At 43.6% G+C, this 14,724-nt stretch overlaps 1 pseudogene; it reads left to right on the top strand.

The window, feature by feature from the left end:
• Nucleotides 1-14,294: 14,294 nt before the first annotated feature.
• Nucleotides 14,295-14,450, top strand: LOC132654965 (small nucleolar RNA SNORA48; annotated as a pseudogene).
• Nucleotides 14,451-14,724: the final 274 nt, after the last annotated feature.

Genomic DNA, 14,724 nt, shown 5'->3' with positions numbered 1-14,724 from the left:
AAGAAGTACCAAGAACATTTTCTCAAGAAAATAGTCGTGTCATCTGGAGTCCTAATATTGATGGAAAGTGTTCCAAGTGATAAAGGGAGGAAACATATGGGGAACTCTCTCTCTCTCTCTCTCTCTCTCTCTCTCTCTCTCTCTCTCTCTCTCTCTCTTTGTCCCCTCCCCCAACACAAACACACGAAGTAAACCCACACAGGTAGAAACTCGACGAGGGAAGACACTGTTTAACAATCTTCTATGCTGAGATATAAGTTAGTGAGGATATCATCTTACATGTATTTAAGAAGCAGGTTTGTGTTTGATTGTTGGATGACAACGTCCATTGACCACTCAGTACCTCTCTCTCCCCCTTTCTTTTTTGAATTTATTTTATGTGTCCCTAAATGTATGTATGTGCACTGCCTGATGCCATAGAGGCCAGTAGAGGGCATTCTGTTCCATGAAACTGAAGTTATAGGCAGTTATAAACCATCATATGGATGCTGGGAACCCGACCATGGCTCTGTGAGAGCTGCGACTGCTCTTAACCACTGAGCCATCTCTCCAGCACTCTCCAGCTCTTTTTAGTTCTCAAGTTTCTTCCCTCTGTATTGCTCTGTCTCCAGATATCAAGGCAGGGAGATAAAAAATACTATTCAAGTCTAGTTTTCTCCCCAGTGAAATGGAAGTGATGGAGAAGCCCTCTGAATACGAGGAAGGAAAATGCCAGACTTCAATGACATTGACAGTGAGTAGCCAGGCCAACTTCTTGTGACCCTTGGTGCATCGATGGGGAAAGCTCTAGCTCCTACAGCCGTACCTAGGAAAGGGGGTGGCTTGCAGACTTTGTATGTCTTTGTTCTTGTGGCACATAGGCCAGCCCTGCCAGGGCTCCTTTTTCTATCAGTTCTTCTGGCTTGGTTACTGTGGTCTTTGGAGGCATGCACCTCTGCCTATCGGAAGAGGTACACCCTTGCTTGTTCCTATTCAGAGCCATAACGTGGACTGGGGCGGGCTCTCAGGTGCCCATCACACTTAATCTATCTGTGTTCAGAATCTGCTCTTTGAAAGGAATATTGGAAGAGCTGGGCTAGTGTGTGCAGTGCCCTGGGCTGCTTTATTATACAGTCCACACTGTTTTCCCATCCTGCCTTTTTTTTTCTTTTTTTCATTGAACTGGTTACTCAGTCATACTAAACATGGAATAAAGTAAAATAAATAAATATATAAAACTTAGAGTGCACTGGGTCTTTTCTCTGTCAAGCTGGCTCAAATGTTCTCCAAGTTTATCGGAGAGCTTGGTTGCCCTGGTGAAAATAGCCTTGTGCAGTGAAACAGAAAATAAGATGTCATGGCAAACTAAACATCTTCACTTTCTGGACTAATATCTAAGCTGACTGGAGCATAGAGAAGGACCTGGGGCACAGCCAAGGGGAGGAAGCCTGGCTACCCTGTCCCGTGTTTTAGACCTTCCTGGGCATCAGGTGAGCAGATGGGTGAGGATCACTGACACCCAGCTTCTGCCGAAGGTTCTGGCTACTTCTAGCTAGCTTAACCCTGCACTCCAGCATCTTTTTCCTGCGTTGTGAAAGTGAAGATGTTTAGTTTGCCGTGACACCTTATTTTCTGTTCTACTGCACAGTGTTATTGTAACCAAGGTCGCTCTCTCCCTGCCCGATAAACTCACTTGGACTTGATAGCTCTGCAAGTGACTCCTATTAAAACGAATGGATATTGAAATCTGTGTGCAGCATTTGTGTATGTGTGTGTGTGTAAAAGAGGGTGAGAATTAGAGGGAGTGGGGAGGAGAGGCAACTATTAGCCCTATAGTCATGTACTAGCTTATTTAATCTTTACAATTCCTAGTTATAATGGGGGAAACAACGGTGTTAATCTCTGAGGGGGTTGTTGTGGTTTGAATACAAACCTGGATCACATCTAGCATCTCATAAACTAAATGAAATGAGTGCCAGGCAAAAAAATGCCCACTATCATCTATAGAAAAGGAAAGGAGGAGAAGAATAGCAGAGAAGACAAAGATTTCAAAACTAAAGGACACATTGCAGAAAAATGAGATTGGTGTTTCTTTTCAGAGACTGTCTCTATGAAGCCATATTTGCAATCCCTTTAATAAATCACAGCAAACAGCTGCAGAAAGTGTTCGCAAGGAAGCTTGAGGAGTGTGGGATTGCAGTGTGCATTGTGGTGTTTTCTTGCACACTGGTTTCTTAGTTGTTTTCCTTCCCAGCAACTAGAACTCACACCTCCTGACAGAGACCTCTCCCCAGACTATCTGGAACCCACTTTGTCTGTGGCCATAGGCAGCCATAGGGAGGGGGAATTCTATCCCAGAGGGCATAGTACTTACCCCATGGCTAGTGGGAGACATCCTGGCTTCTCCTTTTCTTCCTGGCCCTCCATCCATACACCTTTATTGGTTTTTCATTGATCACACATTGAAATTAATCATGTTAGCATAAATTCATATTAGAGTCTGCTTCTTAAGACTTTGGTCTGAGACAAGGCTATCCCTATTATGTAATTAGTTTTTCTTTTTTCTTTTTTTGTCTAAAGTTTTTAAAATTAGTTATTTTGTAGAAACTACTGTAGAAATGTTGAAATCCATACATTTTATTTAATACATAGTGTAATTAAATTACTAAGAATTTGCAAACACACACGCACAAAAAAACCCTAAGCCCAAAACATTGTAAGAATATCACTGTTGACAAAAAAAAAAAAGTTACAAAGAGAAAATAAAACAGCAAAACAATGGAGTCATAATAGGACTTAGCTTGTGAGGGAATTTACAGGAATTTCTAGGGATATGAGAAGTTGGGCAGAAAGCACCTTTTGGTCTAGTCTTTTCCTTTGGGCAAAAGTACCATGGGTAAGTACCACTCTTTGCTTTCAAGGCAACAAGGAGGTTATTTGAGCAAGGAATTAAAAATCCCTATAGGCAGCATAAAAAATTTAGAACCCTGGGGCTGAGGAAAGAGGACAGATTCCCTAATGGCCATCATAACTAGAGAGAGAGAGAGAGAGAGAGAGAGAGAGAGAGAGAGAGAGGGACAGAGAGAGGCAGAGAGAGAAAGAGAGAAAGAGAATGAATGTGTGAGAATAATAAGAGAACACCTGAAAGCAAGTGGCTTACAAAAGACAACAGGCATGTCTCCCCAAGTGGCCACCGCAGGAGGCTGTTAGGTGGCGAACTCAGAAATAGTTGAGTAATGAAAGAAAAGCCATAGAGAAAGGCTAGAGAAGGGTCAAGGAAGAATTTCCTGGGATCTCGTTTCTCTTGTCATCTTCCTCGGTGGGTTGAGGGTGGTACTGGACATCTTATCCATTCCGTCTGGAAGTTGACAGTGATGTAAAGGAGCTGAGTCTCTCTCCTTTGGGGATGTTTGAATTCTTTTTGAACCATTTCATATGACTTCAGTCTGGGGTGTGGGGATGGGGTAGTAATTATTGTTGAAACAATCATGGCTTGGATATGATTACTGTCTGTGGGGTTGAGGAACTAATTTTTACTAAAACAATCATGGGTTGTTGGAGAGTAGGAGAGCTCCTTTTGAGGAAGTCAAATTTTCTTTCAGAATCACCAATAATTTCTTTTGGGTGCTGAGTGTCAGGTTTCAGAAATGAAACCCCCAAAGCCTCCACTCCTTCCTTTCTCCCAGCAACAAAATTCTAGACACTAGAAACTCACCACCCTTCCAACCTACTCCCCAGTGTTCCTGCATTACAAAAAGGAAGACCTAAAGGAAGCAGACGACTTTGTGCATTCAAGTGATTGAAGCCTGGAATTGGGAAGGGGGTTAACAGTGCAGTGGGGACAGAGAAAAGGAAATGCCAAAAAGAGAGGGGAGAAAGGACATCTTAGCCAATCACATGGGCTCAGAAACTCCTCAATGTGGAGAACGTTTGGGAGATCACCACGAAGAGTGACCTTGAGAGACTGTCTGGGGAAGCACAATGTATGTCCTCTGGTTGTGTCAAAAGCAGTCTGGTATTCGGGTATTGTGTCCTGCCAATTAGGCTGTGACACACCCACAGGAATCAACAGGGAGAATTTTAAAAGAGGCCTGAGGAGGCAAAACAAAGCATGATTAAGGACAGGATCCAGTTAAACAGTGGGTGAACTTGACAGATGCTCTGAGCTGGGAACACCCAGGAGCAAATACCCATCTTACATTGTTTGCGGAATACAAAATTGGTCTTCTCTCTCCCGTGAGTGTGGCCATAAATGCCACAGGGAGACATATTGCTGTCATTAATATGTGACAACAGCTTCATCTTTCCATTAAACAGTTTCCAGAGTTTTGGATGTGAGTTTGCCTCCGTTCTTGCTGAAGGAGCCTTGGCAACCTTTTCAAACATATTCTTGGACCACTGCAGCTGTAGAACTGGAGACTTTCTCGAGCTGAGAGCCACAGCATCTGTTTTCTTAGGAGAACATCTTCTGCTTTCTCTGTCCTGATTTGACCTAGCACCAGGGTCTTTGGAATTCTGGGAGCAAAAGGATATTCTAAGAAGCAGCTTTAACGGAAGCCATAGTGCTGGTCTCCAGGCCACATGACACTTGAATACACAAGAAAATGCTATTTAAAACAAAGCCTTCCAAGATACGGAAAGCTAGAAGTAGGTGACTATGTGCAATAAATTATGCTAAGCATGGGAAACTCACATTAATTAATCTGAAGTACATTTGGTTAAATAATTACTTATGGTAGCCTGCAAAAACCGTCTACAGTCCTACATTCCTACCGTAGATGCATCCTTGCAGTGAGGTGCTGCCGTTCCTCCCAGTAAGAGGCATTGACCCCACACTCTCTGGGCCTGAGTTCGCCTGTGACTTAAGCTGAACTGAGAGAAGGCTGCAGAGAAGCCCGTAGACAGGCCCAGGAGCCAAGTAACACCATAGCTTCTCCTTTACCTTCTGTAGCTCTGCTAGGCTGTTGGGCAAACAAGACTGACCTAGTCTGCAGAGAATGGAGACATGTCCCAGTTTCTCCAGCCAAGAAGCAAGCCTAAAGTGGAGCCGCCTTGCTAAGTGGAGCCAGCTGCAGATACATGCATAAATACAGCCAGAACCAGAATTGGACAGCGGAGCCCAGTATAAACTGACAACCAACAGAATCATGAGCTTAGTAGTTGTTGTAATCCCCAGTGTTTGGTGCCGTTTATTATTTAGTAGAAGAATCAGATCCAGTACTGTTTATGAAAATGCATGTGCTATCACAAAATGCACACTCATTACTTGAAAGAAACAGCATAGTCAGTGTTTTCCATTTAACCAACAACACACACTACAAATATACATACACAAACATGTGCGCATACATACACATGCTCACATATATATACATATACATACATACACATTGTCTTAGTCGGGATTTTATTGCCGTGATAAGATGTCATGACCAAAAGAACTGGAAGAAGAAAGGTTTGTTTCATCTTACCGCCCTCAGGTCACAATCCACCGCTGAGAGAAGTCAGGGCAGGAACCTGGAGACAAAACTGCAGCACAGACCTAAGGGTGCTGCTTACTGGCTTACTCCCATTGGCTTGTTCAGTTTGCTTTTTTCTACATCCTAGGACCTCCTGCCCAAGGATGACACTCCCCACAGTGAGCTGGGCTCTTCACATCATCTATTTATTTATTTGTTTGTTTGAGACAGGGTTTCTCTGTGTAGCCTTGGCTGTGCTTGACTCACTTTGTAGATCAGGCTGGCCTTGAACTCACAGAGATCTGCCTGCCTCTGCCTCCCTGAGTGCTGGGATTAAAGGTGTGCACCACTGCACCCAGCTCCCACATCAATTATTAATCAAGAAAACACCCAACAGACTTGCCACAGGTCAAACTTATGGAGGCATTTGCTCAATTAAAATCCCTCTTCCTATTATACATATGTTTGGGCCCAGTTGACATAAAACAACACACATGCATACACACACACACACACATATACACACATATGCACACATATACATGCATGGACACACACACACACAGATTCACAAATACACACACACACACATGTTTAAAGACACCAAGGCCTGGAGGGAATGTAGTTCAGTGGTGGAGCACTGTCTTAAACATGCTTAAAACTCAGCTCAATCCTAAGCATAAGCATAAGAATAAGAAAGAATAGAGGGAGAAGGGGGAAGAAGAAGAGGAGAAAAAGAAGGAGAAGGAAAGAGAAGAGGAAAGAAAAGAAAGAGATATTTGTTCCTATCTGTTGAACAGTTATGATCATTTGTGCCTTGGTTTCATTCCCTGGAGAGCGACACTAGCAATCCTCAGTTTTCACAGTTGGTTTGAGGAAGAAATTTCTTAATATGTGGATCTTGAAGATTAGTGCCTGGCTACCCAAGCTACAGCGGATACTGTCCACCCATGCACACACTGGTGGCACTAACTGGACTTAGTGGACTTTACAAAGAGCATAGGAGCTTGGGCGGGGGGACAGCAGTGGTCAGGGATGAGGGAGAAAATGGAGGAGAGTGATTGGAATTAGATTTGATCAAAATATAGTACATACATGTAAGTTCTCAATAACATATCTAGTCATTAGACTGGATTGCATTTGACCTCTAAGAGCTTTCTAATGACAGAACATGATTTTCCTAACCACCAGTTCTTAACCACCACAAGAGCCCTCAAGAGACATGCTTGCTAAACATCTTAAATGGAAAAGGGAGGGTGAGTGTTAGGTTTTCCAAAGGGAAAGGAGAGGCTTGAGGAAGTAAGCAAGCCGGGTGAGGGGTAGGGAGCCGCCCACTGTGGTGTGGGGTTGCTTGGGAAACCAGTACCACTGTAGCCTTAGGTCATGCTTTGTGTCAAGACTGGGATAAGAGAACTAACATGGCCTGCTTTCTGGGCATGGGAACCTGGCAGCAGGAAACCTGAGGTGGCTATGACACAGAGACAGGATGAGAAGCCATCTTCCTCAGGCATTCCAGCCTTGCTGGGGTCTGGAACACGGGGCTGGGTGGACTGGGAGTCCTCTAAGATGCATTCCTACACTTTGCAAGGCTGAGTCCCACAACTGTCTTCTGATAAGTTCATGAGTCCTGCTGGCTGGTCCCTGTGCTGTCAAAGCCTCCACTGGGATCTTTAGAATCATATCTGAGAAGGCTCTTGATAAACATTGATTTTCAGTAAGCAGTGACTAAATCCAGTTCACACCACACACACCTTAATCAGTGCGATGAGCTCATGAGACAGACTCTAACACAGAATAAAAGAACTGACAAGGCAAAAAGGTTAGATACATACAACGATGTTTTTGTTTTCAGGTACATCTTGCTGTACAACCCAAGCTAGCCTAGAACCCACACCCCTCCTTTTTCCAAACCTAGAGTTCTGGGATCACAGGCATGTGCTACTATGCCTGGCCACAGAGGAAAAGTCTGAATGCAGATTTCCCCCAAGAGAAGCAAAGGAAAATCTTGGTTTTTCTCAAGCCATACTCCTTAGAGAAAAACTCCCCAGGAGAGAAGCAAAGAAAGACACAAATGCAGATTGCTGAAAGTTCCCTAAGACAGTCACCCGAGGAAGGGTTATGTCCGGCTGCATCCTCCATCATTTAATGAGGCTCTTAATCTCTTCAAGGGTCTGTCACAATTCTCTCCCCTTGTGTATGTGTGTACACACACTTACTAGTGAATGTACAAGAAAGTATCTGATTATTGTAATGACGTAACTTATTACACACTCCAGTGATCTCTGCATCCGCACCAGGGGAAAAGACAAACAAACAAACAAACAAACAAACAAAAAACAAAATCCACCAAAGCTTCTGGGAAGGGCCAGGCCAGGCCAGGCCAGAGCAGAGGTTGGCTCATATCCTTATCCCAGGTGCTGGGATGCTGTTTCTTTCTGGTCCTACGTCTGTTTTATTATTCATGGTACCTGGCCGATCGCACAGATAGGGTTAGGAGGGTCAGTGCTGCATTAATATGCTGAGTTGGGAGATGGCATGGGCTGGAGATGGAACTGGTCACACCAGAGTGACTCTGGCTGAGGGGCTTGATTTGATATTAATATTAATTTGATGCTCCTTCACATCTTCAAGAAATTTGTCCTACCCAGATAGGGGAAAGCCTGAGTGTTATCCCCATGCAAAGCAACGATGTTAGGTTGGATTTTATGGTGAACTGTAGGAATTGGCAGCGAGAAACTCAGGACTTTCTATAGTCTATAGGGACGCTCTCATGGATATTTCAGAAGGCATGTCTATAACCTTCAGCAGGAGTTACGTAAGTTCCACGCTCCTACCCACATGCATCTGCCTTGTCAGAGCATAGGAGTCAATACCAGGAAGGAGAAAGTTATCGCTTCTACCATTTAACCTTCAAGACAGCGCTCCTCTACCTGGTTGCCACGGGAGTCACCAGGAGGACCCTGGAATGCTGTGAGGGTCTGAGACTTTGCCCGAGTTTACGGAATCGGTTTCTATTAAGAACAGGAATGCTCAGAAACGTCCCACGTAGAGTTACTCTCCTTTGGACCCTGATGGGTTGCCCACGCAGTGGACAGCCCCACACCCATGTGAGGAAGGGCGACATGACTTGGACTCGGTGGTTATCAATCACAACACAAAAAAGGAGGACGTGAGGTTGGAAGGGAGATTGGGGGAAGCTGGAGGGAGGTAGTGGCAGATGGGTATGATCAAAGCCTGACACTTTCAAAATTTAGGATTTCAACCAACCAGGATGATCTGCTGTTGAAATCTCTTGGAATGAAAGCACATGGCTGAAGACTCAAACCTGAGTATGTCTAGCATCTCCCCCTTCCTTCTCGAAGTTGCAGCAAGGGGCCTTGTCTGAGCAGGCATGAAACAGAGGAGTCGCAAGTGCTGTCTACTCCACACACCACTAATTCTCTCACTTCAGAGTCTGCTAGTGACACCCCTGTGGCCAACGGAAACAGAGAGCGCCAAGCCCCACCCACTGCTTCTGAATAGGGAGGGCTTGCAGTGGAGGGAGGGATCTGTGTCTGGTTTCCCAGTGATTCTAAGTCTGGCAGTCCGGGAAGGGTTAGTAAACACAGTCAGAGGAGCCTATCTAGTGCCCTCTGGGCTCATGTGGCTTTCCTAGTTGGTGGCCCAGCTGTTGAGCTCAGAGCAGCAGTTCCCGATACTGTGATGTCTAGTGGTCACAAGTTGTCAGTGTTTCCACGGCAGCCCAGGGTCAGGTATTTGTCTGCTTGCTCTTCATTTCACATCACAAGAGGAAATGGAAGTGGCAGGAATCTGTGAATCCAATCAATCATAAACATGAATCTGCTTCCTCAAATAAACCAACATCTTGCCTGAAGCTGCACCAGAGTGTAAACTGCCCAAGGAAGAGCTGGATCCTTCATGTCTCCATCGTGCAGCCTGGGGGTGAGGGGGACACTCAAAATCACGCTGCTCCTGTGTGTACTCTTGACAAAAATCTATCTGTGTCCATAGTACTTGTACTTAGGTCTGTTGAGAAAAAAGACAGAGGACCTCAGTTGGCACCTGTAGCCCATACCTCTTCCATCTGTGCTGCCAATGTCTGATTGTCCTCTCCTTCTAGAAATTCCCAGGCTTCTACCTCTCCCGACCTCCAACAGTTACCACACATCATATGTCACACATCATATGTTGCATTCTGGTCAATGGGCTGTCCGTTAAGAGATATGACATAGCTTCTAGACGGAGTTAGTAAAGAGCTGAGGGAACTCAGGGTGTCATGATGAGTATGATGGACCCTTGATTCCTCCCGATGAGGGGATTGGATTTCGGGGTCACTACAGTACAGGTTTTGGGAGGACCCATATAGGAGAGCAGTCTTGGAGAGTTGCCTGGACTCCATGACTAAGAGTTTGCTGTGTTCTTCTTGATCCTGGCAGTTAGGTTCAATGAAGGATCTGAAGTATTCAGCTCTGGATTTTAGATTCAACACAGAAACACTTGGTTGTCCGAGGTCCAACCAAGGATACTTTGCCTGGTCCATGAAAAACAGAAAGCCGGGTAATGTCAGCATGTGTCATGGATGATGGTTGTTACATTAGCGGGTGAACAGCTTGTGTTGCTTCTGCCCCTGGACATCTGCATTTTACATTCTATCCTGTCATTAGGGGTATAGGAAAGTAGGGGAAAGAAGGCATAGGAAGAGAGATCTTCTGTGGATTAAAGGGGCTTAAGGTATCAGCAGTCTTCACGTATCAGATATTTAGGTATTTTGGTACCAGAGACAGATGTGGCACCTCTGGAATTTGATCAGTGGTTTGCACATGCTTCGGTGTTTGTGCTGGGGACTGAATTGAGGAACTAGCGCGTCAGAGTAAAACGTTAAACAACTGAGTTGCCTGATGGAACCAAATGAACAGTTGCTTTGAATTCAAACTTCTTTCCTTGGCAAGACGTAAAAATCAACACATCTTTCTTTCCTCCCTTTCCCAGTCTTTTTAGCTAGGTGGGGTACAGGGATCATTGCTGAGGTCACCCATATGTTGTCGGGAGAGATAAAGTGATACATTTAAGGTCACACAACTAGCAAGTGGCAGAGCCGGGATCCCACCTGTGTCTGTTCCCTGCATACGCTGCTTTCTAGTGTCCTATGCTGGAAGACTCCACTCATCTCCAGAAGGGACCTAGCAAACAGTCCAGCACGTGCCAACGCACCTGAGGGCTGGAGCTGCTGATCTGAGTGTAAGACCTCAGGAGCTACTCCTCACCCACTTCCTGATCCCCACCCCATCTTCATCCTTAACCCAGAATCCACCAGGACAAGAAGTTCCTCCTGCGATCTGTGCCTGACTGCCAAGATGCCGGAAGGGAGGCTCCCGTGCCCAGCACACTGGAATAGTTAGAAGCACAAGGTCATGTCGGCCACTGGTCTGGTGTTCTGACCACCCCGGGTGCTGTCTTACCCTAAAAGCCACCTCATCTCATTTCCTTGATTTCTCACACAAACAATACCATCTTGCACATGTGCCATGCTATGGAGAAGGCTGGGGAAGGCTGTCCTGAAATAGTCCACATGCTGAGAGGAGTAGAAAAAAAGAGGCTGTGATCTGAGGAGAAAGGAGATAGAATCTACGCTTAACGGAGATAAAGTTTTGTGAATTGCATAGAACAAATGGCAGATGCTTGTGCGCTGTAAGTGAATGAAGAGACCTCATTTCCAATTTTCCTGCAGCATCTATGAAATTAACAGGGCCTTGGGTTGCTTCCATTCTCACACTCACAGGCCTCCGATGTTCTGTTTTAATGGCTGCGTCCGGTTCTCCCTGTGTGTGTGCTGCAGTTAGCACATCTGGGCCCTTATGGATGCCGCAAGCCTTTTCTTTTGCTCCGGTAAATAAATTTTCAGCGGGCAGCCCCACATGGTCCCCTTTCCTTTCTTCTTGAGCACATTTCTGCTTATCGCTGGAGGATACATTCCTAGAATTGCTGGGTCAGGGTGTATTCTCTTTTAAAATGTCCACGGTTTGCTAAACTTAGAGCCTTAAAATGTACACAGTCAACCTTACTAATCTTTTCCCATGATGCTTTGTGGTGGTGCTGCGCTCACATAAGCCTCTACCAACCCTCCACCGACCAGCCAATCAACAAAGAACAGTGCAAAAATACTTCCCTTTTGGGCTTCTATGGTTTTATTTTCAAATCGTCATTCCATCTGGCATTCATCTTAATACAAGAACGAAAAGGGATCCAGTTTTTTTTTTCCCAAGTGGCTTCATTGTTTATTGAACACTCCTTTTTTTTTTTTTTTCCTTGCTTATTTGAAACATACAGACTCATGAATGAAACCCTTACACGTACTGGGTCTTGTGTGTGTGTATATATATATATATATAAATTTTCTGCTCTAATCTGATTCAAGGTTTTTAAAATTTTTATTTTATTTTTATTAATTACAGTTTATTCACTTTGTATAGCAGCTGTAGCCCCCTCCCTCATCCCCTTCTCAATCCCACTTTCCCTCCCTCTTCTTCTGATCCTCCTCCCCTTCCATCTGATCCTAGTCTACCAGGTCTCGTCAGGAGTGCCTGCATTGTCTTCCTCTGTGGACTAGTAAGGCTGCTCCCCCCTCAGGTAGAGATGATCAAAGAACCAGACACTGAGTTCATGTCAGAGACAGTCCCTGTGCCTATCATTGGGGAACCTTCTTGGACACTGATCTGCCATGGGCTACTTCTGTGCAGGGGTTCTAGGTTATCTCCATGCATGGTCCTTGGTTGGAGTATCAGTCTCAAAAAAGACCCCTGTGCCTAGATATTTTGGTTCTGTTGCTCTCCTTGTGGAGCTCCTGTCCCCTCCAGGTCTTTCTATTTCCCCTTTCTTTCATAAGATTCTCTGCACGCTGCCCAAAGTTTGGCTATGAGTCTCAGCATATGTTTTGATACCCTGCTGGGTTGAGTCTTTCAGAGGCCCTCTGTGGTAGGCTCCTGTCCTGTTCCCTGTTTTCTCCCTCTTCCAATGTCTGTCCCATTTGCCTTTCTGAATGAAGATTGAGCATCCTACCCAGGGTCCTCCTTCTTGCTTAGCTTCCTTAGGTGTACAGATTTTTATATGATTATGTTATATTATATGTATCCACTTATGATTATGTTATATTATATATATCCACTTATAAGTGAGAAACATCGAATGACAGAGAAACACTTAAAGAAATGATCAACATCTTTAGTCATCAGGGAAATGCAAATCAAAATGACCCTGAGACCCATCAGAATGGCTAAGATCAAAAACTCAAGTGACAACACATGCTGGAGAGGATGTGGAGAAAGAGGAACCCTACTCCAATGTTGGTGGGAATGTAAACTTGTACAATCACTTTGGAAATCAATCTGGTGCTTTCTCAGACAATTAGGAATAGTGCTACCTCAAGATCCAGCTATACAATTCCCTAGGCATATATCCAAAAGACGCTCAAGTAAAAAAACATGGACATTTGCTCAACTATGTTTGCAGCAGCTTTATTTGTAATAACCAGAAGCTAGAAACAACCCAGATGTCCCTCAGTTGAGGAATAGATACAGAAATTGTGGTACTTTTACACAATGGAATACTACTCAGCAATTAAAAATGAGGAAATCATGAAATTTGCAGGCAAATGGTGGGATCTAGAAAAGATCATCCTGAGTGAGGTATCCCAGAAGGAGAAAGACACACATGGTATATACTGATACAAGTTTAAATGACAATAGTCTGATAAAATCTTCAGATGTATGATGGGTGAATAACCCTCAGTTTTTCCGCAAGTAAACTTAATATTTTTTGTAAGTAAACTTCAGGATGATTTTGTTGAATAAAAATGGCATAAGCATTTTGGTAGGAATGACACTAAATGTAAAATCTTTTTAGGAAGGGTCAACTTTATTAATTAATTTTCCCCACTAAATATGAAGGTGTTTCTATTTATTAAGCATTTTTGTTTATTTCTTTAGAAACACATAATGAGTTTTCCTCATCTTTGTCTTTTACATTAATTTTAAAGTTTGAGAAGGAGAAACAAAAATGATTTGGATTCTAATACTTAATAGAATATTTTCATTTTTATTATCTTTTTTAGCTGGTTATTATTTGAGTGCAAGCAAATTGCTTTTAATTTTATCACTGAAACTATTTCTCTTACTAATGTCTCCTAGTATTACTACCACCTTTCCGTTGATTTACTTGAGTCTTTCACATATACAATCATGAAACCAAAAAGCAATACTATCTCATCTATTGCAAAAAAAAAAAAAATCTAGTGTTTTGACATTAAACAGAATATTGGATTTTGAAGTGTGTGTTTATGCGTACACCTATACATCAGAATTCACATATATACACACATTTGCATATGTACATGCTAACATGTTTGCACATTAATCAAGTTAAAGGCATTTCCATCAGTTCTTATCCTATGAGTAATCACTATTGCAATTCATATTGCGTTTTACCCAATGCTTTCTTTACATCCATCAAGATGATCATATTTCTTTTTGTCGTTCATCTCACTAATTGCAGTGAATTGTATGAGGAGATTTTTTTTTATTCTTTATTCCTATCATTCCTGAAATAATTCTTATCATGCCTTGATCATTAAGGGTTATTTTATTCTACTGACTCTTGTTTTATTTAGGACTTATCAATCATTCATAGAATGATTCATTTATATATTTTTGGACTGCATTTAGTAGATGTTAATGGATATTTTTCTAGGGCTTATGAAAATGATTTTGGAGGCATAGCCCATCGGGAAATAAAAGTTCACGCTGAGGTGAAGAAAATAGGTATATTTTGGGTTAGAAGTAACATGTTTGGAAAACAGGAGCCTGTCCCCTGGCAATGGGCAGAGACACCTTGCTGGTGGTGTTGTTCTTATGTCAATCAGGGGCAGAGCAGACGGCAGTCCTCTGTTCATCCTGGCTTGATGCCTCGCTTGGTGGCCAAAGTTGTTGTTTTTTTTTTTTTTTTACCTAGAACACATAAAAATCAAGTCAAATCAAATCAAGGCAGTATAGTGAGGGAGGAGGAAGAGAGACAGAGACCTGAGTTCTACCATGCCACACAGTGCCGACAGGGAAAAGGCCCACAGGGTCTGACCTCCACTTCACGGCATGGGCATAGATGCCAAGAGCTCTGCCTACCACAGCATGTACAAAGGAGGACAGACAGAGAGGCCCGCAGACCTGCCATGCCCTCCATCACACAGCACAGGAAGGCCATAGGCACCTGCTTGCCTGAGGATGTTACCCAGGGGCCT

The sequence above is a fragment of the Meriones unguiculatus genome, chromosome 6, assembly GCF_030254825.1.
Source record: "Meriones unguiculatus strain TT.TT164.6M chromosome 6, Bangor_MerUng_6.1, whole genome shotgun sequence".
Taxonomy (NCBI): domain Eukaryota; kingdom Metazoa; phylum Chordata; class Mammalia; order Rodentia; family Muridae; genus Meriones; species Meriones unguiculatus.
Note: the sequence above shows the minus strand (reverse complement) of the source record. Positions and strands in the feature narration are given on the sequence as shown.